Genomic DNA, 6264 nt, shown 5'->3' on the forward strand with positions numbered 1-6264 from the left:
AGGTAAACAAAGGTTGCCTGGAACTATAGTAGGAGAGTATTTTCAATTACAGGGGAACAGTCCAATAGAAAATGAGTAAATCTTCAAGAAAATACGGAATGGCTTGCCTTGACCAATAGTGGAGTATGTGGGTGGAACACAAGCGCTGGCTTTTCGTACGGCTCTTTTCCTGTCTCCTAGCAACAAACGTGCAAACCGGCGCTTGTTTGCGCACGCGCTCACACATAACTGGAACAGAGCGTGAGCTGCCTGGGACTGCTGCATACAAACAACAAGTTGTTAGAAAACATTTAATCGTTGTGACGTGGAATTAGTTGTGATTTGCAAATTCGTATCGTCTTCCATTGAATGTAAGTTTCCCTTCAATGTACATTATGTGATGTTTTAGGGCAGCAGAACCAGATTTTCATGCGAATATTCTAAAATCCACATAAAAACAATATGCGCATTTTCCCAACAAAGATGTTTATATCAAATCGACGTCTAATAACAGTATGTGCGTGATGATGTGGTACACATACAAATAACTTTTACGGTTAAATTCCCATGTACTTAATAAAAAAGTTTAACGGGTTTCCATTGTATTTTCAACTCCAAGAAGATGTTGCATTATATAGGGAATACGTTATTGTATCACGTGCCCTCTAGCCAACAGCTCACAGATAAAATACGGGTATACACGATGAGAGAGAGATTACATTTATTTGTAAAACGGCAGCCAAGCATCGATCATCACCACATAAGACCCTCGATATTTATTGGAAAGGAGCATCAAGTTCATCACAGTGCAGTTTCACTACCCTGTGAAGTTCATAATTTATTTAATCTAGCCTAATAAACTGCATACTTACTTTCCCGAGTCATAGTGGGAAGACAAAACAATATCATCATGTGACTCCAAGTTGACTTTCATATGATGGTTATTATATCAATATTTGCACTTAAAGGCATTTCCACTGACATTTCTTCCATAATGAATTTTAGACACAAAAAGCTCCCATCTTGTCTAGCGTATTTAGTTTTCCAACAAATTTACTGTTTACCAACAAATGTACTGTTTCCATCAGGGGCCTGTTGCACAAAAGTAGAATTAAGACATCCGGGATAAATGACTCAGCTGAGCTCAATGAAGCCAAAACATGTGCGTCCAGGCTTAATTGGTTGCACAAAGACCAAGCCAGGATGAGCAGACACGGATTCATTAAGCCAGGTGAAACCAATCCTGGATAGGTGCGCGCTCACGGCTCACTCAAATAGACCCCGCCACAGATCACAGATTAACTGATTTACCATGGCAACTAGAGCCGCGTACTTTTCCCCGTCGGAAGCACAAATCCTCATGGAGGCATACGAGGAGGTAAAATATATAATTAAGAAGAAAGGCAACACCGCCACAGTGATAAAGCAAAGAGAAAAAGCGTGGCAAAGTATTGCAGACCGCCTGAATGCGTAAGTAGTGCACAATTACACAGTCACCGCTCCGCTGAAACATCACAATTACAATTCAAATATTTAATTCACATCTCCAAAAATGCAGTTGTACTGTAATTATGAAACGGTTAAATTTTTAATTGAAATGCACTGCAGATATGAGTGAAATTGTGTAAAGTAACTCCATCACACTGTATAAAGCTATGATAGATTTTTTGATATTTTTACTGAAAACAAGACAAAAATACCAAGTAATTTTTTGCAGTGTGACTCCATTAAATGTAGTGTGTGTGTGTGTGTGTGTGTGTGTGTGTGTGTGTGTGTGTGTGTGTGTGTGTGTGTGTGTGTGTGTGTGTGTGTGTGTGTGTGTGTGTGTGTGTGTGTAGATTAAACATGAACGGGCCAAAACGGACATGGCAGCAGGTCAAAATCAAATACAAGAACATTCTGCAGAATGGTATGGTCCCTGACTAATATTTAACAAAGCACAAGCATATATTGTACCCAGAAGGTGCCTGCTCACACATTGTCTGTACTGTTTTAGCAGTGAAAAAGAATACCCACAGACAAGGCACGGGTGGTGGGTCACCAAAGGCTGACCTTACCCCAGCAGAGGACATGGCCTTGGAGCTAAATAAAGGCAGGCCCGTCTTAGAGGGGATCCCTGGGGGGAAAGAGACAAGCATAGGTTCCTCCCAAGATGCCACCCGCTTCATTCAAGGTATGTCCTTCCATCTCTACATGGGATACAACCACATTCATATTGAATCAATTTGGACTGTCTGACTTTGGTTTACCTATTGCCTTGCAGTGTCTGGCAGCACTGTGTTCCTGTTAGAGCCACCAGCACAAGCACCAGACGATGCTGATCCAGTGAGTACTCCATCAAAGGCATACTGTAGGCCTGGCATGTCTTGTCTACTAGCTTCAATATGAATCCGATTAAATGTGATAGGGTGAAGGCCCCAGTGCAGCAGCAACAGCACATGATGGAGACGATGACGAGGAGGAGACCATCTCTCTGGATTCCAGAAGGCATGAGGTATCATGTTAAGACTGTGAAAGTACTATTTACTCTACAATGGTGAGGAGTCCTCATCAAAAAATCTAATTTCTTTTACAGGACCCAGATGCTATACAGTGGGAAAACCAGCCTGGCAACATAGTGCGTATTAATAAAAGGACACCACATCCTGCCAAATTCCAGCTGCGCTAATTGTATTGTGTTCACAGAGCTCACAAGCTATCAGAAAGTTGTATGGCAACCACCTCCGGCGCCAAATAGAACTGGCAGACATAGACATTCAGTACAAGAAGAAAAAGATGGAAAATCTTGCACTGGAGTCCGAAATAAAAAAGAGGACAATTAGGAAACTGGACCTTGAAATAAAAAAACTTGAGAGGGAGGTGAGATATGCCTTCAATGTACACTGTATGCTAACTGTAACACAAATGTATTAATCATTATTTTTCTTTCCTCCCCAGCTCCAAGAAGATGACACAGCTCAAAATAAAAATTAGGTATATTCTCGTAAAGTCAAGTGAGCCATGACATATGAGCTCTTATTGTGAGCACACAGGACGGTGGCATCTTTCTAAGGTTTTTTTATTTTCCCAGCAATCAGTACAACCAAGTCATCGTTATAAGGCATCGCCCTCTTTTGCCCACCCCCCAGCACCAGGTGTGGCCACTAGCCTATATGAAGGCCCAAAATTGTGTGTTCCTTTCTGCTCTGACAATGGCATGCCCATTCGTGCGAGATGTGGTGGATGAAGAAGCACTTGTGCTGAGGAGAGCCTTCAGGCGAGAAAGGGTCTTCAGGGACCGGTTGGACCCACTGGCCTTCCCTGATGACCATCTATATGAAAGATACAGGTTTTCTGCAGATGGCATCAGGTATCTATGCAGACTACTGGGTCCCAGGATTAAGCACCGCACTGCACGGAGCCATGCACTGAGTGTGGAGCAAATGGTTTGTGTGGCCTTGCGCTTTTTTTCTAGTGGAGCCTTCCTGTACTCAGTGGGGGATGCAGAACAGCTGAACAAGGCCACAATTTGCCGCACAATAAGGAGTGTGTGTCTGGCTATCAAAGCATTAGCAGATGTCTTCATCTCCTTCCCTGGCCACAGAAGACTCTGTGACATCAAAGAGGAGTTCTATAGGATTGCAGGTAAGAGGATCTACAAATTACAGGACAACTGTTAACACATAGTAGGATACTCATTACTTTGTGTGACAGGTTTCCCCCAATGTCATTGGTGCAGTGGACTGCACACACATAAGGATAAAAGCCCCCTCAGGTGCCCATGAGGGCGATTTTGTGAATAGGAAATCCTTTCACAGCATTAATGTTCAGGTGAACATAACTTTTTGATATTGTCCATTGACGAACACTCTGCATTGCCAGTGATGTGCATTGATTGGTGTAATATTCCTCATCTTATGATTTCAGATGGTCTGCAATGCTGACTGTGTGATCAGCAATGTTGTGGCAAAATGGCCTGGCTCAGTCCATGACTCCAGAATCTTTCGGGCCTCTGAAATCTATCAGTGCCTATCACAAGGTAAGCCACACAACCCCTATTTATAACCATCATGGCTGTGTCAAGAATATCACTGTGTTTATGAGGTAGTAATGATGAGATTTTGTGTTGACAGGTGAATTCTCTGGTGTGCTGCTGGGAGACAGGGGGTATGGCTGCCAGCCTTTTCTCCTGACACCTTTCACAGACCCCCAGGAAGCACAGCAGGCCTACAACCATGCCCATGCCAGGACCAGGGCCAGAGTTGAAATGACCTTTGGCCTCCTGAAGGCACGCTTTCACTGCCTTCACAAATTAAGGGTCAGCCCTGTTAAGGCATGTGATATTACTGTGGCTTGTGCTGTCCTCCACAATGTGGCCTGCCTGAGGAAGGAGAGGGCCCCCAGAGTGCCACCAGCCATGGACTGGGACAATCCGGCAATCTTCCCTGATGACGACAGTGGTCGGCTGCTGAGGGACCAATATGTGTTGAATTATTTTAGTTAGTATGTGTGCTTTCAATTTTGGTTAAATATGTCCTGCGGTGGCAGAGGAATTGGGTTTTTTTGGGTTCGTTTTTTTACGAATTTGGCCTCTTATGATGTTTGTGCGGTATACTGTGTGTAATACAAGGCTGCAGGGAGGCTACTGCATCCATTCATTTGTCTGTTCAGTTGATGTGTATGGATTTGTCCTGCATTTATTTTAGTGTGCAGACATGCAGGGTGTGTTATATACAGACCTTTGAATGTGTATGTATCATTTTGTATAATATGCTTGGATTCTGTGCTTTCCATCTTGTAGTCACTGTGACTTCAGTTTCGAAAGGAGCTGATGGTTTACCTGCTTTGTTTTGTCCTTATTCAATAAAGGAACATAATGTTACACATTGTGTTTTTATATTCATATGGAATGTGTATTTGTTTATATGACAGAGTACTAGGGCCACACTGAAGAAAAAGGATAAAGTCATAAATTTATGAGGCTGGTTCTTTCTGCAGAAAAGCTACATATTGTTTTTACAGTTTTGATACTTATGACAATGTGATACTTAATATTCTGGCACATCAGCATGTCTTTGTTTATGAAACCATACTGAAGTACAATTTCACGAAATGCCCCACATCTGTCATTTTAACAACTGTCCTCCTTTAAAACAACCGGTTACAATATTATTACTTGTGTTTTTTTCCCCCTCTGTGGCCCTAATATTCTATCATTTTATATATAGCCTTATAGTCTATGGGAAACTGTAAATTATCTAATGATAGCAACATAATCTAAAAATTATTTTTTATCCAAAATCATTGAAATTAATGATCACAAACGTTTAAATAATGACAGTGGGTCTAGTTATGTGATAACAATGTATAGTGAGCAGTGAAATAACTATTGGTTTCCATTTGTGGTGACTGCTGACTGACATTAGGGATGAGATTAAATAGATCCTGGAATTTAGCCTGGTCTGGAGCAGGCTAGCTCCACAGAATAAATCTCCATGGTAATTTATACCATAACATATCCTCCTGCCCCCTATCCATCTTTAGTGCAACCGGATTACGGATCAATTGAGCCAGGATCACCAAGATATCCTGGCTTAATCCCTTATCCTAGTTTTGTGCAACAGGCCCCAGGCCTGTCTTCAAATGTTTTTATCAGACATGTACTTTACTTGCATAAAAAGGTTGGATGGAAACCTGTTTTATGATACTAATTCTTGATAAACAGTCTGAACAAAACTGTAAAAACTTGGAAAGTTTCCTTACTACCCAAAATATTGAATAAAATTACATTTTGAACTTACTCTACTGGTTATCTGTATGGTTGGTGCTTCAGCTGGTTGAATTAAGAGCCAAAATATACACAGCAAAGTTCTATTTACCCAACTTTTTAGAGGTCTGGTACTGCCATTGCAATTTCGATCACCTGGCACATGCGCTAAACCATGTAAACATCTGCAAGACTTCAGTTAGTATGCATGCGCATGTACTTCCATCTTTTGCACGTGCCAAACACATCTTGATTGCCACACACAGTGACCCGCGTTTGAAAGTCGGGTTTAATAAGACTTTCCTGTTGATATTTTGTCTAAAATATTGACCAGTTGAAGGACCAATCCCACGGCCAATCGGCAGAGAAAGTAAAACAATTATTGTATTCAACATTCATGACAGACGAGATGTTTAGGGTTTTGTTTGATGTCAATGTGTGTGACTATGCTGTGCACAATGGAAAGCTTCACCACATTCAGGACTAGCTAGCTACTAGACAACTACACTGCAGAACTAGCTACACCAAAGGTATTCATT

Source organism: Salmo salar, chromosome ssa09, assembly GCF_905237065.1.
Source record: "Salmo salar chromosome ssa09, Ssal_v3.1, whole genome shotgun sequence".
NCBI classification, from domain to species: domain Eukaryota; kingdom Metazoa; phylum Chordata; class Actinopteri; order Salmoniformes; family Salmonidae; genus Salmo; species Salmo salar.